Raw genomic sequence first — 20,261 nt, forward strand, 5'->3', positions numbered from 1 at the left:
TTGCCATTGACTCAAAAAAACCCTATATGTACATAGAAAATTAAATATAAAAAAAATCCCATACAGAAGAAGTACAAATCAATTTCAAGGTAAGGACCAGAACCTCCCAGCAATTCTGAGCTCACATGGTCTGGACTTAGTCTTGGGGCCCTGACCCCAGTGAGGTTGGTTTCTCTCTCTGTTGCCAGTAAATCAGTCCAGGAAATTTCGAAAACGAAACAAACCTTTGTTCCAGCTTTTTCTCAGGTTTTCTTAGATTGCATAACAAGGTCCTCAACTTTTGCACAGACACAAAATAAGCCAAAAGCACCTTGGTACAAGAACAACCTTTGCTACCTGCCCACCGCCCCACTCCCCACCAAAGGGCATGCCATTCAAAGTATTCCCAGGAACTCCAGAACAGATGAAAAAATGAAATGGTAACACAAATAGCCTATCCTTCCTCAGTCTTCCCACCCTTCTGCACTCCAGGGACCTTTATGGGAGGAGAGCTAGAATGGGTTAGGGAATGCTAGACTGATGACACAGGAAAGGATATATGTGTGAAATCTATTAGCTGCTAGTTCCCAGATAGCACTGCCACATTTGATGCAAATGTCTCAGCTTGTTCTTGGACAATGTGTTGTCTGCAGCCCCGGGACCCATTCTTTTGTAACAAAACGTAGAGCCATTTCATGAGTTATCAAGATTGTATTTCAATCATTTCCTCATGGACTCATTTACTTTTCTCATTTCCAATTATGTCTGTATCTTAAAAACATTATTTTGGGCATATCTAGAGTTCTCTGGGCTATCTTTCTTAATGCTCTCACCAAGCACACACATGCTTTTCCACATTAGCCAGAATAACTGGAGCTGTGCCCCAGAAGTCCACAGCCTATGGGCAGGATTCCCCCTCCCACTTGCTATCCCTCTTTCTTATTGGTTATCTTCCCCCTGGGTCTGGTAGATGGTAATTCCTATCCTAACACTGTCACAATGAGCTTCTGGATCTAGGGACCTAGGCCATTTGAGAAGCACAGGATCACTTATGGACCAACAAGAGGCATGAGGGGCATGCCCTGTGTGTTCACCTCAATAAGAATCCCCTCTCCCACAGCTAGGCATCTGGTGTTTGCTCGATCGATGCCTTCTTATAAGGGAGAAATCACTACCACTTGAAATAGCCCACTCCACTTTGGGATAGCCCTTGAATTGTGAAGACATTTTTCTTTACATCAAAAAGATTAAATTAACTTCTTAGCCATTTCCCCATTGCTCCTAGCTCTCCTTTCCGAGTCCAAGCAGAACCAAGCTGATCTCTCCTCCACACAATCACTCTTCAAATGCTTGAAAAAAATCTCTCATTTCTCCCAAATCTTCTCTTTGGTAGGCTAGGTATCCCTTTCCTTTAAATCTTATCTGACATGACCTTGAAACCCCTTGACAGTATCTTTGCCTTATGTTTCAAAGTTCTTTTAAACCTCTAAAGATAGCATAATAGAGGGGCAGCTAGGTGGCACATTGGATAAAGCACTGGCCCTGGATTCAGGAGGACTTGAGTTCAAATCCAGCCTCAGACACTTGACATTTACTAGCTGTGCGACCCTGGGCAAGTCACTTAACCCTCATTGCCCTGCCAAAAAAAGATAGCATAATAGAAAGAACTAGGCTGGCTCTAATGTGAGAGCATTTTGCTTTAAACGTGTCCAAAACAAATCAACAACTCGCCCCCCCTCCCACCTACAGACAAAGTAGGGATAGAGATAGATGATATTCTCTACTCTTTCCTCAGGTCAGCCAGTTGATAAACTAGCATTTTTAGAGTGCCTACTATGTGCAACACCCTGTGCTAAGTGTAGGGAATATAAAGAAAGGCAAAAGATAGTCCTTGCTCTCGAGGATTTCATGGTCTGTTGTTGTTGTTGTTTAGATGTTTCAGTCATATCCAACTCTTCCTGACCCCATTTGGAGTTTTCTTGGTCAAGATATTAGAATGGTTTGCCATTTCCTTCTCCATCTCATTTTTTAGATGAGGAAACTGAGGCGATCGGGGTTAAGTGATTTGCCCAGTTAAGTGACACAGCTAGTAAGTGTCTATGACAAGATTTGAACTCAGGAAGATGAGTCTTCTTGACTCCAGACACAGTGTTCTATCCACTGCTCCTCCTAGCTACCCTTACCATCTATTGGGGGATATTATATACTAATAACCACGTATAAACAAGATAATAAACAAGATATATTAGATTCTCGGAAGGAAGACCCTAAAATTTAGGAGGAATAGGAAAAGTTTCTGGCTACATGTTGGATTTTAGCTGAGATTTAAAGGAGGTATGGAAGCCAGGAGGCAGAGACATGGAGAATGATTTCCAGGCATGGACTATGGCCCAGGAAAATGCTTGGAGTCAGAATATGGAATGTCTTTTGTGAGGAAAAGCAAGAGAACTATGTTGTAGAGTATGGGCAGGAGCCGAAGGTGGAAGAATAATGGAAAAGTGGGAAGGGGCCAGCTTGTGAAGAGCTCTTTTTGCATGTGTGTGGGGGCAATGAGGGTTAAATGACTTGCCCAGGATCACATAGCTATTAAGTGTCAAGTGTCTGAGGCCAGATTTGAACTCAGGTCCTTCTGAATCTAGCATGGGTGCTTTATCCACTGTGCCACCTAGCTGCCCCCTTGTGAAGAGCCTTAAATGCTGAAGAGGGGCTTTCTATCTGATCCTAAGACTATTGGAGTTTATTGAATAGGGAAATGATTTGGTCAGATGAACAGTTTAGACAGATCAGTTTGACAGATGAGTGTAGGATAGCTTGGAGTGGGGAGAAATTTTGGGGAGGAAGACCAACCAGCAGGCTACTGCGATAGTCCAGGTGGGAGAGAAAGGGAATATGGAGAGATGTCACAAAAATAGAGAGGACTTGATTACTAATTGGACATGGAGAGGGTCAAAGAGAGTGAGGAATCAGAGATGACATATAGGTTGTGAGCATGGGTGAATGGGAATATAGTGGTACCCTCAACAGTAATAGGGAAGTAGGAAAGAGGAAGCATTTTGGGGAGAAAGACAAGAAGATTAATTTTGGAGATGCTGAGTTTAAGATGTCTATAGGACATCCAGTCCAAGATGTCTAATAGGTAGTTGGAAATGCAAGACTAGAAGTCCAGAGAAAGACTAGGCCTTGTTAAGTAAATCTGAGAGTCATATGAATAGAGACAATAATTGAACACATCAGAGCTGGTGAGCTCAATAAGTAATATCTAGAAGGAGAAGAGAAGAGGGCTCAGGACAGAGCCTTGAAGGACACCAATAATTGGGGGCTTGACCTGGACAAAGACTCAGCAAAGGATAAGTGAAGGAACAAACAAGGAGGAGGAGAAGTAGGAGACAGCAGTGTCATGAAAACTTAGAGATAATAGAGTAAAAAGGGTGATAGTGCCAGAGTCTACAGAAAGATCAAGAAGGATGAATACTGAGAAAAGGCCATTAATTTGACAACTAAGAGGCTTTGGAGAGTTTAGCCACGAGAGGGAGTAGAGATATAAGACAGTAGATAGTAGAGATGGATGTATCCAGTGAAGATTTTTTGAGGACAGGGGAGTCATGAGTATGTTTGTAGGCAGTAGGGAAGAAGTTAGTTGACCTGGAGTAATTGGAGATTAGTGAGAAAGTAGGCATGATAGAGGGGTCAATCTTCCATCCATGGGATGGAATGAGATCACTTGTGCATGTAGTTCAGTGTGGCAAGGAGAAAGACCTGTTGTTGTTTGTCCTTTGTTCTCTAAGAGGACCATGACATTGGGGAGGGGATGTCATGACTTGCAGTGAATTGTATTTAAGTGAGGAAGGGCTGTGCAAAGTCACCAGCTTCACTCCCTCCTCTGGCATCATCTAGGTCCAGTGGCAAGAGATAGATGGATACATAGATAGATAGATAGATGATAGATGATAGATGGATGGATGGATAGATAATTTGCGTGTGTATACACAGATATGTATATCTACATAAATAAATATATATATATTCATAAATAAATGACACAATCATTGGGGATCTTAGAAAATCTTGGCAATGTTCTTGGCAATATCACCTTGATAATCTAATGGAAATTTATGGAATTGTAGAATCATATTTTTTTGGAGTTGAGTCCTCTGAGTGTATCTCAAAAGCATAACTGGGAAGCCATCATTCAGTCTCTTCTTGAAGACCTCCATGGAGATGGAACTCATTAAACTTGGCATTTTGGAAAGGAATTTACTTTAAAAATAATTACATAAAATTCTATCTGATAATCCAAATAGTTGACAATTTAGCATTCTCTAATTTGAGCTCCTGAAGTTTTTTCCAACCTTCACTGATTTTTATTTCAGTGCTGACAGTAGGCATATTAGCAGAAGAAGTATATATATGTGTGTGTGTGTGTGTGTGTGTGTGTGTGTGTTTGTTTAACCTTTTTTTGCTTCCTCAGCAGTTTTGATACACTTGTTCATGTTGAACTTTAAAACTTTAGGTTTCTTTTAGGCCATTGTATCAGCAAGGGATATGCAAATGATACCTCCCTCAAATTTTTACAGCTCAGTAGGTTCTGTTGAATCTCTTCCAACTGTCTTTTCTTGTGCCTTCTTCTGTACAAGGCAGTCCAGTTGATGTGCTATGAATTCCACTCCAAAAGAAAAGCAGACTCCACTTTGCTGTTCAAGAATGGGAAAACCTTTGTATTGGTCCATACAGAAGTAGCTAACTCCCAGGTACATTTAAAATGTATTTTAATGATTTTTAATTTTTATATTGTTTACTTTCTAGTGTTTTCTTCCCCTCCTTTTCTCCTCTCAGAAAGCCATCCTTTTACATCAAAGAACAAAGAGGAATAAAGAATTCAGTAAAACTCATCAACATACTGAAAGTATGTCAATATCTGCAGGGCTGCACAAACAGAGTCCAAATAGATGAAAGTGCTTCCTTGTATTTCTTTGGGTTCAAGTTTGGTCATTATAAATTCATAGTGCTCTTTCTCCCCCCCTTTCCCTGAGAAATATCTTATATCTTCTGAAGTCACACATTATGACATTCATGTCTGTGGGTACCAGGAACATGGTGAAGAGCTATATTATTTTTATTTGTTTTAAATGTTTTTATTTATTATTTTCTTTTTTACATCATCATAATTCTCCCATTTTCCTTCACCACTCCCTTATAAAGAGCTGTCCCATATAACAAATAATAGTTTTAAACGCAAAAAGAAAAAGAAAAAGGAAAAAAAAATAAGTACAACTAATCAATGAATTGAAAAGGTCTGAAAATATGTGCTATGTACTACACAGTAGATTTCTAATCTCCAAAAAGGGCATATTCTCATATCTCTCTTTTAAGCTTTGATTGTCCTTTATGCTTTTTCATTCCATTCTTATTTTTGGTGTTTGATTTAAATTTATATTGTTGTCATTGTGAATATTGTTTTCCTGGGTCTGCTTCCTTCACTCCTCATCAATTAGTGTAGATCATTGGTGTATTAATCACATTTGTCATTTTTTCAAGTTACTGGGGAGCTTTTTATGGGATGTGTGCTCCTCATTATGTGGGAAGGAAGTTCTTCTAGTTTTGCACACTTAGCTCTGCTCCTTTTTTCATAATGAAAAAGCCTGATCCATATAGGAAACCAGGCTTCCCAGGAGAGAAGATGTTCCAGGAAAATCGGAACAAGAGTAATAGTAAGGATAATATTACCCTTCTACAAACTCCTCATCTGATGCCTCTGAATGTTGTGGCAGAGACCCTGAGTTCTTGAAGACCAGGACAGTGGAGGCCAAGTCTGAGAAGGTGCTACCAAGCTGTAAAGGTGTTAAGGAGAGTCCCAACAGCAAGATATATCTTCTGTCCAAGGACCAGCTTAAACAAGTTTGGAAAGGCTCATCATCATGAGCATGGTAAGGTGGAAATAGATTCTTTGGTGGTGACAATCCGTGAAACAAAGGAAAATACAAAAAGGTCTTGTGTTCTAGATGGTCCCTTGTTGCTTCTGCAGTGAAGTGATTGAATCTTGGAAAAAATGGAAGAGGGGGCTTAGCTTCATAGGGTTTTTAGACTACCTGTAAGCATTTTTAGCAGTTGGTACTCTCACAGTAGTATCTTTTCCCAACAACCATTTATTCAATATATTCCTGGAGTAACTGAAGTATATCAATATTGACATTCTGATTATAAATTAGAACAAAAAAAGAAGGACATGGCTGCTATATGCAAGCACAGTACCATGTCTGTGATCCTACAGTGAACTGAGTTATGCTGAGCTATTAATGGATGATAATGGTTTAATGCATTACCAAAGTATTTGCATTTTAACGGGACCTTCTGGAGATACAATGCTTTAGTCAAATACAGCAACTGTAATGGGGAGGGGATTTTGGTCAATGTAGTAGGGGTCCAAGTAGACCTTTGAACTTGCCTCACATCACACCTCCAAGTAGGACTGGCTTTGCAGACATATCTACATCACAGAAATCAGGCAATCTGTCTGATTGTCCCTTCCACTGTGGGAAAAGTAGATTTTCTGCAGAGAGATGACAATTTCCTTTCACTTAAATAGAGTCACTGTTCTGCTCTGAATTTAGGTCCCTTGACCAATGGCTACATCTGACCAGATCAGTAAGTCATGGCTAAGTGGAAATATTTCTGAAAAAAGATCTGGGGGATTTAGTAAATGGCCAATTCCATACCAAACAATAGAATGATAGGGACAGAGAATGAACTTGGGATTTTATGGATATCGGAAACTTCTGCACAGAGAAGCTCCCTTTCCCAATGCAGGTCAGTCGCTCCCCTGAAGCCTAGAGTCTTAAAGACTTACCTGGGGCACTGAGAAGCTAAAGGACTTTCCCTGCATCATACAGTCAGTAGGTCTCAAAGCTGGGACTTGAACCCAGGTCTTCGTGGCTATTAAGGCAGGTCTCTGCCCACTCTATCCAAAGGTATGATGTAGCCTTAAAAAGCTAATGATGTCACCAAAAAAAAATGGGGCAGCTAGGTGGCGCAGTGGATAGAGCACTGGCCCTGGATTCAGGAGTACCTGAGTTCAAATCCAGCCTCAGACACTTGACACTTACTAGCTGTGTGACCCTGGGCAAGTCACTTAACCCCAATTGCCTCACCAAAAAAAAAAAAAGCTAATGATGTTAGTTACGATCTTAGGCTGTGTTAAGAGTAGCATGGTGTCCAAGACTAGGGAGAGGAGAGCTCCAGTTTACTCTGCTCTGGTGAGCCACATCTAGGACATTGTGTTTGGTTCTGGGCAATACATTTTTTGGAAAGTCATTGATAGACCATATGGCATCAAAAGCAGGATTCCACCATATGATAGCCAGTTGAAGGAACTGGGTAGATTTGGCCTGGAGACTAGAAGACTTTTCTAGAACCTGAGAACTATCTTCAATGTTTGATTCTCATCTCACAGGGATTTGCCTCTTTCTGCTTGATCCCAGAGGGTAGAACTACAAGGAATGAAAGGAAAACTACAAAGAAGAAAATGGATTTGAGATGAGGGCAGAATTCCTAATGCTTAGAGTCACCTCAAAGTGGCCTGGGCTCCTGGAGGCAATAGATTCCTGCTCACTGGAGGGTGTTGAGCAAAAGGCTGGATGCAGACTCACTGGGAATATAGTCAAGGGGAGTTTTTGTGTACAGGTGGGATTTTTATGGCCCGACTGGGCCCCACCAACCATGAAATACTGATTCTCAGACTCTGGGCAGGACCCTGGCTATTCAAGGAAATAAGCTTGGAGGGGGGGGGGGGTTGACAGGAAGACCTTTGCCCTCCCTGGGAGGCTTTCTTTCCTCAGGGTTTAGCAAGTTCAGTGACACAAGTCTGAAGTCCCATTAAAATTTTGTTCCCTGTCCCTATGGCTAATCATATCATGGCACATGTTTCCTTCTACATAATCAACAGGATGGCTTTTTATCTCTCATTTCATGTACACAGAGAGACATTATGTTGTCAGAATGACCAATATATTCATGTCTTCTGGGGAGAAAGGCCTCTGATGAAAGAGAAACACATTTATAAACATGTCATGAACGGAGGAACAGGCTGGAGAAATCCAGAATGTTGTTTGGAGAAGACAAAAACATTGGCTGAAAACATTCACTTCTAGCTCCCTGTGAGGCTTCTTCTGAAGAGTAATTAGAGGTTATCTTCAAAGTACTTCTTATTACTCAGAAGACAATGATTGGAATTCACTCACTCTCCACTTTTTTTTCACTCCTCTGGTCTTAGGACCAACTTAAATGTCAAAGCCCAATGAAGAGCCTTCTCTTCCTGCCTTATGAGGGTCAGTTAAGGGAGCTGGGGATGCTTAATCTGAAGAAGAGAAGACTAAGGAAGCACATGATAGTTGTCTCCAAGTATTCAAAGTGATAGTTAGTGAAGGAGGGATTGGGCTTCTTTAGTTTGGCCACAGAGAGCAGAGCCAGGATGATTGGGTAGAAATTGCCCTTTCTTTGTATCTGTTGCTCTGCCTTGTTTCAATGCCAAGGAACAAGATGCCCCTCCCAAGATAAGCTCATCATTATTCAACTCACTACCATGCTACTAACTGTAGCCTTGATTGACGTCACCTCCCTCAGCCTCTTCTCCCTTTGATTGGAAGGCTTGAGGACAGGTACCAAACTCCTCCCAATGCCATCCTTTATAGATGGCAGAATCTGAACTCTGAGACCGCTCCATTTTGTATCTGCTTCTCTGTCTGGTTTTAGCTCCACAGAACAAGGTGTCCCCATACCAGCCCCCACCCCCCCCACCCACCTCTCACTTCCCTGCCCACCTTTGTGTGTTATCTCTCCCTTTCAATTTTAAGTGCCTTGAACACAGAAACTGTCTTTTTATTCATTGTATTCCCAGTGGTTAGCACAGTGCCTGGCACAAAGTAGGTCATTAACAAATGTTTATTGATTACTGGATATTTCAAGGAGGCAAATTTAGGATTGATATCAGGAAAAACTTCCAAATAATGAGAGTTGCTCCAAAGTGGAACTAGTTGCATTCAAAGGGAGTGATTTTTTCATCACTGAGGACTTAAATCAAAGGCCAATGACCAGTTGTTGAGGATAATGAAAGTAGATGCTGAGGCAGGTATCAGGTAGACTAGATGGTCTCTGAGGTCCCTTCCAACTGTGAGATTCTGTGAACCTGTAGATATTCAAATAACGGTCACAGGTTGATCCAGATGCCTTCTAGGGTCTCTTCCAACTCCGGTCCAATGATTCTGTTAAATACACTTGCAACCTCCTTAAGGAACTGGGTTGGACCTGGCTTCCAAGCTTCCTTCTCCAACCTTTCCTTAGCTCTGTCAGTTTCCACTGTTCTATGTCAATCAGTCCATATTTGTTGGGCACCTCTATGGATGCTACATACAATTAAGTTTACAAAAACTGGGGCAGAATGTCTTTCAACTAATTGAATACAAGAGCAAAGATGAATGACCCCATTTTATCAAATTCTCCTACTCCAATTTAATTTTGGTAACCATAAAAATCCTAATTTTTATGCATAGAAAATGGGCATATTGGGGAAGTCAAATCTCTACTACAGTTTTTTGCAGTCAATGCTTTTATCCATTCCAGGATATCAAAGCATTACCAAGGTTTGATGGGAAAAAGAGGTGTGTGGTGGAAACAGGAGGACCATATAATTTCATCAGTGTGGTGAACTCTAAGATGCGGATTGGTAACTTATGCAATTTCCAATCTTAAAGAGTTGCCCACAGTCTTGAGGGGTGAATCTCCTTGCTCATGGTTACATAAGTTTGGCTTTCAGAGATAGAATTAGAATTTATATCTTTCTAACTGCAAGACCAGCACCCTCTCTATTATAGCTCTTGGTTAGCAAGAATAATCAGTTAAATTAGGAAGCTACTTTAATAATAATAATATCCATTTATGAGTCACTATAATAATGAATCCCCTCCTCAAGCAACTAAATTTGCCATTATTAGTTTGTACATTATTTTTACATCATTAATTCTAAAATATGATTTGAGTTGCTTGCCCTCCTCTCCAAGATTAACTGTTACAGTCTGATCTTTGCTTATGTTCTTATTGTTCTCGACCTCCCAAGACATCTTGCAACCACTGGAGGTTCAGCTTTGTCATTGACGCAATCAAGCAGCTTACTTCTCAGCTCAAAACCCCTTCAGTGGCTCTTTGCTAACCACTGAATAAAGTCTGAACTCCTGAGCCTGATCTAGAAGACATTCTAAAATCTCACAGCACTTTGCCTTTCCGGGCAGTCTTACCTAAGAATATGGCAGTTCATTTGCATTATGTTTTCACTAACACTGAAGTACTCACTATTCCTTGCATTTGTTCAGCCTTGCTCTTTGCTAATGCCGTTCCCCATACACAGGATGCTTAAAGGATCTCATCCTTTATAAAACCTCCCCAATCTTCAAGATCCATCTTAAATGGCTCCTTCTCCAGGAAGCCTTCCAGTCAGTCTACTTCCTTCTTCCAATTCCGCATAATGCTTTACAGCCATCTTGGGCTCTTTTTTCTCTTCTATCCTGTACATCTTTGGTATCATATGCATTTTCCTATATGTGTAATGGACCCTCAATAGACTGTAAACTCCCCAAGGGTGGGGGGATTGTCTTATTCATCTTTTTACTTTTCCAAATGCAAAATACAATATTTGGAAAAGCTTTTGGTTCCCTTTACCAATGCAGACCAATGCCCTCTCTGAAAACTAAGAGCCTAAGTAATTTGCCTAGGGCAACTAAGTGATTTGCCTTGGGTCTCACAGTCAGCAGGCATTAGAGGTGAGACTTGAACTCAGGACTTCCTGACTTAGAGGCTGAAATTCTCTCCACTTAGGCAGTTACTCAGTTTGTACATAGTGAGTTTTAAATAAATCCTTATTGAATGAATGAATGCTAAGTGTTGGAAAATAAGGTGAAAGGAGAAATATTGAATTGAATTGAATCAGAAAGATATGTGTAGCTACCATAGTTAACACATCTTTGTCTTGTTATTCATTCATTATGGGGAACAAATGCCAAAGGGAACCCTTGGGGAATAGCACATGGATATCTCCTCCATCCAGGAATGTCTGGCAAGCCTCTCAGAAAGTATGTCGGTAAGGTATGAGCCTTCTAGCTTAGCTGTCTGGCCCCACACCCTCTGATCAGCTGTACTGAGAAGTTTCTGGGCTGACTTGCCACAGGATCTGAATGTTTAGCACTTTGGTTTCCATATCCCAGACTACACTCTTCAAAACCCACCAGTGTTCCTCAAAATATACTTGCTTTTGTTTTTTTCAAGTTGGAAAGATTAAGACCCCAGCAAATGCTGTTATTGTACAAAATTCCAGCAGGGTTCTCTCTTGGTGATGGCAAATTTGCCACAGTCACTGCAAAGGGTAGAACACTATGAACAACCTTCCTGATACTTATTTCTTACTTAGTGGTATCAGATGCTCTAATCCTATTACTGGGAGTAAAGCAGGAGTTTGTTTAATTGGGGATGTTGACTTGCATGACCAAAACAATAATTAGCATCCACACTTAAGTAACATTTACTAGATGCCTTATTAATTTTTTCCTGAACAAGTATAAGAATAGGAAAATACTTTCATGTCTGACAGATATGAAAAAAACACATTCAAGACAGTTAAAACTAGATCGCTCAAGCCAATACCTTCTCCCATTTTGCAGATGAAGAGACTGAGGTCCGAATAGACTCCAAATAGACTTTCCTGGTTTCTACCTCTATCCTTTGACTGAAATTGCTCTCCAAAATGACCACTGATCTCCCAATCACCAAATATGATAGGATTTTCTTAGTTCTTATCCTTCTTGACGAATCTATATTACTTGACATTTTTTCCATACTCTTCTGAATCCTCACCTACATCGATTTTCATGAGACTACTTTTCACCTATGTATCTGACCATTCCATCTCAGTTTCCTTTGTTGGATGATCCCCCACCCTAAATTGTGGGTTTTACCTAAAGCTCTCTACTCTCTCCCTTCTTCATCCTTCCATTTTTCTTCCTCCTTTATCTCTCCCCTCCTTTACTGCTCTCTTCCCCCTCCTCTTCCCTCTCCCTCTCCTCCTCCCCCTCTCTATCCTTCTTTCCCCCATTCTCTCCCCATTTCTTCCTCCCTTCCTCTCTCTTCCCTTCTCCTCCTCTCTTCTTCCCTCACTCTTCTTCCTTCCTTCCTCCTATCTTTCTCCTCTCTCCTTTCCCTTTTCTCCTTCCCTTTGTCCCCTCTATTTCTCCCCTTCCCTCCCTCCCTTTCTCTCATTTCATTTCTTCCTAAGAGTTCAGGGATCATCGCAAAACTGATGACTCAGATATCTTTATATCCAGCTCTTGTCTCTCTTCAGTTCTGATCCTGAATCACTTATTACTTATTGGAGCTTTCTAACTATATATCCCATAAACATTTCAATATGTCCAAAGCAGAACATACCATCTTCCCCCCTTAACTCATCCCTCTTACTACCTTCCTTTTCTTATCTTTTTTGGCTTTGGATCCTCAGTATTTAGGAAAGTATCTGGAACATAGTTGGGGGTAAATATATGCTTATTAAATGAATGAATTAGCCCTTCAGTATACAGAGGTGGGACAGATGGATAAGGAGTTTCCAATGAGGGTACCACCATCTTTTTAGTCTCCCGGGTTCACAACCTCAGAGACAACTAGACCCTTCACTCTTTTTTGCTTCCCAATAGTCAATCAATATCCAAGTCTTACCAATTCCATCTCCACAACCTCTCCTGAATCCACCCCTTTCTCCTCACTTACATGGTCAGTGTCCTGGTTTATGATCTCGTCACTTCTCCTCTAAAATGTTGCAATAGCCTAATGATGTTTGATTTTCTCCCCCTTCAATCCATCCTTCCCAAACCTTCCAAAAGAATATTTATAAAGAAAGCTCTGGACGTGTCACTTCCCTGCTCAAAAAACTCTAGGTTTTTTTTTTTTTTTTGCCTCAAGGATAAAGAACAGAAGCCTCTGGCATTTCAACTCCTTCAAAGGTTGCAAGTATATTAGCTGTTACTCTATTCTCCTTTACCTTCCAGACAAACTGGCCAACTTCCCATGGCCTGTACTTAGTGTTCTATCTCCTCTCTCCAAGCTTTCCCAAGGCTGTTCCCAAACCTGTGATGCTTCCCTTCTTCACCTCTGGCTCTTAACAGCCTCTGTTTCCTACATGCTCAATTCAGGCACCATCTACATGAAGTCTTACCAGATTGCCCAATTTCTAGTGATCCTCTACACAAATGATTATAAATCTATAGCTTTTCCTCTCCCAAAAGAAGGTGAGATGCTTAGGGGCAGGTATCATGCAGCTTTTGGCGTTCTTTCTAGCATTTGGCAAATCCCTGCCACGTAACAGCACTAAATAAATACTTGCAAAATGAATGGGTGAACAGTTTTAGACCTGGATTTCTGATGGGAAGACTGGTCTTCTGTCCATTGAAACACACTGACTTATGGTATAGTAAAAACTAAAGATGCTAAATGGTGTTTCAAATTAGTTTGTGGTGGGTCTGATAAAATGGAAAAACCCTCCAAAATCTACAAAATGATATTTTTTAAAAAATTGAAACCCATGGGTTTGAATCCCTGATTATGACGTTGGAGAAGGCACTTCCTCACTCAGGATTTCCTCATCTATAAATTATCAGTGTTGGATTAGGTCATCTCTAAGGTCTCTTTGAGCTCCAAATTGATCTTGATTTGATAACAATAGCTTTGCATATTTTGGAACATTAGATCAAATTAGGGGAATGGATGGACAGAATATTGAAAATCCTATCATTTCTCATGTCATCCCAAATTACAAGGAAAATCTTGGATAACAATAGCATTCACCCATTTTGGAATTCAACAAAATTCTGAGCTGTGTGGCTCCCATTCACAGAATACAATTATCCAAAGTCCCGAAGATAACCTAGCTTTTTCTTTTTTTCCTTTTTTTTTTTGGGCAGGGCAATGAAGGTTAAGTGACTTGCCCAGGGTCACACAGCTAGTAAGTGTCAAGTGTCTGAGTCTGGATTTGAACTCAGGTCCTTCTGAATCTAGGGCTGGTGCTTTATCCACTGTACCACCTAGCTGCCCCTGAGAGCCTACTTTAAGAGAATTTCACTTACATGATTACTACTGGGATCAAGAAACCCTGTGGAGGTGAGGTCCCTGCCTGGATTAACCACTTTCCCTTCCTATTTGGCATCATGAAAGAAGAGTTGATAGTGGAATAAAAGCATCTCTTAAGGAGAAGATGAGAGTTTGATTTAAGATAGAGAAGGGAAAGTGAGATCCTCCTTTCTACTTGCTTTCCCTGGAAAGAATTGTGACTGTTAGAGCTGCTCTTTAGAGGAACCTGGTTACTGTTTCCGTGAATAAGATAACAAATGGTGTTTATCATTCGCTGATCAATATTGCCTTGTTTGAGCTGATGGAGTTACTCAGAAGCACAAAAGGCAAAGCAAACCACTGGGCAACAGTGCTAATCCACAGGAAGGACAACAACTGCATCTTTCCCTCTCTTTCAGAGTTCAAGAACTTTTTGATTTTACCTTTTCTAAAAGAAAATGTTTTGTTCATGCTTTAAAGAGCACACATAGGGGGCAGCTAGGTGGTGCAGTAGATAAAGGATGGGCCCTTAGCCCTCATTGCGCTGCAAAAAAAATAATAAAATAAATAGCACACATAATTGTCACTTCTCCTTGCCTCAACAGAAAACTTCCTTGTACTAACCTCCCCCCCAAAAAAAAAACAAACCAAACCTCACACACACACACACACACACACACACACACACACACACACACACACACCAAAACAAAAACAAAAACAACAAAACACCTCCCAGGTGAGTTGATTTTCTCCACCAGTGTAGGTCAGTACTTTCTATGCAAATTCTAGTCTGAGAGAGTACCCTAGAATACAGAGATGTTAAGTAGTATACAGCCAGTATATGTCAGAGGTGTACTGGAACCTGGTGCCCTGGTTTTAAGGCTAACTCTTTATTCATTGTATCAAGATGCCTTACGATGTTTGATACATTCTGCCTCAGAGGACAATTTATTAAATGGATGTTTGGAATAAAGAAACTAAGTTAACCTTAAAAAAGTCAATATATTTGCCATGTCTTGACAGTGTATGTGTTATTCCATATCTAGAGTGCATCATCTTTGTTTACAGTTGGGAAGCATGCTTCACTATCAGTGCTATAATCTTGTTATAGGCCACTATGTTATTCATCTGAATTTATTAACATGGTTTTTTTTCTTTTCTTTTTTTTTGGTGAGGCAATGAGGGTTAAGTGACTTGCCCAGGGTCACACAGCTAGTAAGTGTCAAGCATCTGAGGCTGGATTTGAACTCAGGTCCTCCTGAATCCAGGGCCGGTGCTTTATCCACTGCACCACCTAGCTGCCCAATTTACATAGATTTTGAAAAAGTTCATTTTTTTATCATCCAGATGTAGGAATAACATCTCACACCAAAAGAGGTTCTTTTGGATACCAGGACAAAGGATATTTTGGCTAACTGTAAAGAGTTTTCCTAAAATCTTTCCAAATCTAGAATTGTGTTTATACTCACATAAAAGTAACATGATTACAACTTTGGTAATAATTATGGAATCCTTTGTAATAGTTCTCTTCAAATTATATTATTTTATGTGGATGTTTGTGAAATGCTAGATATTAGGTGAGGTAAGCAGTGAACCAGATAAAGACATGGAAAATGTCCAGTGCCAATGATGTGAGACCTCCATTGCTCTATGGGTCACTCTTGACTTTGATTCTTTGGTGATTATGGTGTTGCAAGGTTTGCAGCTGTGCCATATTATCAGTATAATATTTTTTAAAAAAAAGATGGGTCTTAGTGTCAGGTTGGGATGACTGAAAGGACTGGTCAAGCTCTCAAATTCAATCCAACACACTTTTGGCTTCCTATTTAATTCTGGCCCAACTTATTGTCCATGTCTGACATCTATATCATTATGATCTAACTCTGTTCCTTAAACAAGCATTTATTAAGTACCTACTATGTGTTTGGTACTTTATTGTGTGCTTAGGGTATGAAGACAAAAAATGAAGGTATTCCTGTTAATAAGGAGCTGGCTGCCCAATAGCATGAGAGGAAATAATGCACCAGAAAATGAAGTAGTCCAGTCATGTAGAAAGAGAGAATGATTATGGAAGAACAACCTGAATAGTATTCTGGACCCTATGGGATGTGAGAAGTTCTAGAGGGATCTTCTTTGGACGATCAGAGGGAAAACATGGCTAAGAATTATATCAGAAAATATAGATATATTAAGGAGACATAGATAGTTTACAATGTTCACCAAGGGAAGGAGGAACCCCTTGAAGTTTTGAAATATAATATGAATTCCCTGAGCTGAACTGATTCATGAAGACATCCTACTCAACTATATTTCTTTTTTTTTTGTGGGGCAATGTGGGTTAAGTGACTTGTCCAGGGTCACACAACTAGTAAAATCAAGTGTTTGAGGCTGGATTTGAACTCAGATCCTCCTGGATCCAGGGCTGGTGCTTTATGCACTGTACCACCTAGGTAAGCCCCCCCCCACTTAACTATAGATGGGAAGTAATCTGCATTAGTGAAAGGAGTGCAAACACTGACAAAACTGCTTCAGAGGTGCTGAATAGGACAACAGGTGATATTCCTGCAGTACCCTTTGCTTTGCCAAATACTTTCCTTCTTATACCCCTCGAGGCAAGGTTAAGACAGTTTTCTGAGGCAAACTTTATCACTCTCTTTTACAGAGAAGGAAACTGAGCTTTAGGGAGGTTCGATGATTTTTCCCCCAAATCACAAGCTAGCACATGAAAAACCCCAGATTGAATTAACCCACTTCTCCATGTGTCGAGGCAACTTCAGCTTGTGCAATTTCAGCATGAGACTTGGATGGGAAAGTCTTTTTGTGTTGAATGATATATACGTGCATGCGTGTCTATGTATATAGGTATATGCTTGTCACGTTGAAAATGATTTTTTCTTGTATACAGATAGTTTTTAGAAGTCGAGTCACTATGTCAATATAGCTAACGTTTAGAAAATTCATTCAATTTACAAAACATTGTACATGTATTAGATCATTTGATCTATCAATCAATCAACAAACATTTATTAAGATCTTACTATGTATCAGACCCTCTACTAAGTGCCATGGATGCAAAGATCAGAGTGACACAGGTGTACCTTCCAGAACCTTACATTATAATGGGGGAGATAATACCTACACACACATATATGTACACACACACACACACATATACATGACTATTTTAAGTATGTAAATAATGTATTCAAATGAAATCAAAACCAAATAAAAGAAGCAGAAAAAATTCCCCCCAAACAAAGAAGATCCTCTTGGGAGGTCAGAAGGATTGAGGGACAGAGAGAGTGGAATGGCTCTAAACCTGTGGTTTCATCCACATTGGGAACTCGGGAGATTATATTGGGCTATATTCTCCTTCCAGTGCTGCAGATCAGAACCTTTTCTCTGACTCCCAGCCTTAGAGAGTTGGTTTAGGCACTGAGCGATTGACCTATTCACAGCCAACTGGGCAATCAGTCAAGCAATTATTAAGTACTCTCTGTGTACCAGGCACTGTGTTTGACATTGGAAATACAAAACCAAAAGCGAAGCAGATAGTTTTTGTTAGAAGCCAGGTTTGAACTCAGTTCTTCCTGACTCCCAGGCCAGCCTTCTGTCCTTTAGGCCACACTGACCCATGAAAAGTTCACCTTGCTAGGAGCAAAATGTTCCTATTTGTTATATCTCTTTACCAGATCCCTTCTTCCTCATCTTGTTCGATAATGAGAAGGGGAAGGAATCTCATTGGTAGTATAAAGGCATTATCAATGTCTCTCCAGAAATTGTAGTCCCATAAAAGAGATCTGAGGTTTGCAGCTAAGTGGCATAGTGGAGAGAGCACTAGGGTGAGAGTAGGAACACCCAAGTTCAAATCTGATCTCAGACACTTACTAGCTGTGTGGCCCCAGGCAAGTCACTTAACCCTATTTGCCTCAGTTCCTCATTTGTAAAATGAACTGGAGAAGGAAATGGCAAAGCACTCCAGTTCCTTTGCCATGAAAAAACCAAATGGGGTCACAAAGAGTCAGACATAACTGAAACAACTGAACAACAACAACAACAACAACAACAACAACAACCTGCACGTTTGTCTCACATTTTTGACAAGGGGAAGGCCTGGGTTCTTGGAGAAGTACTTATGACCATTATCAATCAATCAAAGATTTATTAAATCTCTACTATGAGGGAGTATTTAGGGATACACATACAAAGACAAACAATTCCTACTCTTAAGGAATTTACAGATGGCTGAGATGTATTCATCAAGTAGACCACCAGAGAGCTTTAGTTATACCCATAAAAATATAAATCAGCTTTGAAGAGAAAGGTCTTCAACATGTTTGGTGGATCCTCCTGGGCTTGATGAACCCATGCTAGAAAACTTACTTCCTGTTAGACCAGAATGAAATAAACTTTATGAATAATCAACGGGCCTGAAAACCAGTTCAAAGGAGAGACTCAAATTGGGAGCTTCCTGAAAGAATATTCCCAAGCAGACGGCTCAGATTCTTCATGCTAATAATGCCAATTTCAAGAAGTATAACCTGGCTTTCATCAAGGAGGTTGATGCATTTATCCTTTCTTTTGCAAGTGAACAAAGGGGAAGGGAAAATATTATGAGAAAGCTTTCTGGGATGACAATGCTGGCCAGGTCACTCTGGAGGATGACCATCTAATGATTAGCCTGATCCACCAAAGCTTGAACAAGTCCAAAGCACACTTTCTCTTAGCACACTCCACTATTTAGTCCACCACTTATTCATTCATTTATCTGACACGAGTAAAGGTGCTCCACTTAAGGAAATCCATTCACTTGGGCAGAGGGAGATTTTGGCAGCATCTTTATGATAATGCTAATAATCAAATAATAATGATTACTGCTAATAATAATTACTCAGCATGGTACAATTGACTTGGCACCCAGAGAACTGGATTCATTCAGTTTGGGGTTTTGTCAAATATTAGTTGTGTGACTCTCGGCAAGTCACTGAACTTCTCTACACCTCAGAATTCTCATCTATAAAATGGGGTAATAATAATTACCTCACAAAATTTTTGTCTCCTTACCCCAAGGAGTAATTTATAAGGCATATAACAACAACAGCCATTTACATAGAGTAGCTTGCACATAGGGTTTTTTATGTGTCTCTATACATTAGCTCATTTGAGCCTCTTAATAAGCTTATAAAGGAAGTACAATCGTTTTTAACATCCCCATTTTTCAGGTGGACAAGCTGGAGCTCAGAGGTATGAAGAAATTATTTGCCAGGGACTACACCATTAAGAAGTGTCAGAGGCAGGATTCGAACCCAGATTTCCCTGACTACAAGTCCAGCACGATCTCTGTTAACCACTGAGCACTAATTAAACTCCTTATGCACTGGGCTCTGTTGTTTTAGTGAAGTCAATAAGGATACTCCAGGAGGGAAGCATTGAGGAACCAATACTGGGTTGGAAGTGGGAGGCAGAGCTTGGGAAGTGGGGACCCAAAGTTGGGTCTCTTGAATCCTCACTTATTGGATATTTCTAAGAGAGCAGGTCTGCAGCCCTGCCCACTGCCCACCGCTATAAGTGACCCAGCCCCAGAGTGCCAAGCCAACCCTTTTATCCCTTCTCAGAAATGCGCTCCACATTTGCAGATAAAGGGTCCGCCATCCTATTACCCAGCGACATGATGTGTCCAGTACCTCCTTTCCCATTAGGGAGAAGCAGGGCTCAGTGATCATCTGGTTCACAGCCCTTTGTAATCCAAATGAGGCTCGGAGATGGCCTCACCCAGTGCCCACTGCTCACCCACTGCACAAATTCAAATAATTCAAATGGCAAAAAGCAAAGCCCAGGGACCATACCTAAAGCCTTCCAGTGATCCCCACCCGGAAACTCGGTCCTTGGTTATGGAGAATTGGCAGCAACGTGTCGCTCTGCTTATTCCCTCTTCATCATATCAAACTCCAAAGGTTCAGTGCCTCAGAGTTTGGTTTAGAATCTCAGGAAGTTAAACGTTAACTCAGCCTATCTCCCCTGGCCCGGCAGCCCTTTGACCGGCTCTCCAGGTCACTAGAGTCAGACAGAAGCTATGAAGCCACAATTGTTTATAGAGGCCGCTGAATTTTGTTTGAAAAACGAATCATCCCAAATGATATCATTTT

General features: G+C 40.6%; 1 protein-coding gene across 3 annotated transcripts in view; it reads right to left on the reverse strand.

Annotated features, from left to right (window-relative positions):
* The window catches only part of A1CF (APOBEC1 complementation factor), a 102,428-nt gene extending 82,373 nt beyond the window's left edge, over window positions 1–20,055 (reverse strand). For 2 of the 3 annotated variants that reach the window (XM_043983145.1, XM_043983144.1), the window contains exon 1: window positions 19,962–20,055. The gene's annotated coding sequence lies outside the window, so the exon portion shown is untranslated. The remainder of the gene's footprint in view (window positions 1–19,961) is intronic. The other variant, XM_043983146.1, reaches the window with a different exon arrangement.
* Window positions 20,056–20,261: the final 206 nt, after the last annotated feature.

The sequence above is a fragment of the Dromiciops gliroides genome, chromosome 2, assembly GCF_019393635.1.
Source record: "Dromiciops gliroides isolate mDroGli1 chromosome 2, mDroGli1.pri, whole genome shotgun sequence".
Classification (NCBI taxonomy): Eukaryota; Metazoa; Chordata; class Mammalia; order Microbiotheria; family Microbiotheriidae; genus Dromiciops; species Dromiciops gliroides.